We start from the raw sequence: 520 nt of genomic DNA, 5'->3' as shown, positions 1-520 counted from the left end.
AGGCAAGATGGCTTCAATCAGTTTCTTCACCACAGTCTGGGCTGGCTCCTTCCGGGTGGGGAAAGCTTCAACCCACCCTGAGAAAGTGTCTATGAACACTAAAAGATATTTATAACCATTGGGAGGACCTCAATAAAATTTACTTCCCAGTTAGTCCCTGGTCGTGTCCCTCTTTTTCTCTTACCAGATGGGACCTTTGATCTGATAGCATTCACCAGGGAACATGAGACACAATCTCCTTTGTTTATGTTTCAATTTTAGCCTCAAAGTCTGAATGGGTGTAGAGAATACAAGTACCTTCCACTGCCTGACGGGCAGTTTCATCTGCCATCTGATTGTCCCGAGCAATTGGCCCCTGGTCTCGCTGATGTCCAGGGCAATGGATAATGCTGGCCTTTCTGTCCTTTGCCAATTTTTAGGGCCTGGGTTAAGGCTTCTAATTCAGCCCATTGGGCTGAAGTTCCAGTTGGCAGGGCTTGGGCCCAAATTATTTTCTCCCCATTGACCACCACTGCCTCTG

The sequence above is a fragment of the Nannospalax galili genome, unplaced genomic scaffold, assembly GCF_000622305.1.
Source record: "Nannospalax galili isolate Female #2095 unplaced genomic scaffold, S.galili_v1.0 scaffold22, whole genome shotgun sequence".
NCBI classification, from domain to species: Eukaryota; Metazoa; Chordata; class Mammalia; order Rodentia; family Spalacidae; genus Nannospalax; species Nannospalax galili.
The sequence above is the reverse complement of the archived record's forward strand: the minus strand, read 5'-3'. Positions refer to the sequence as shown.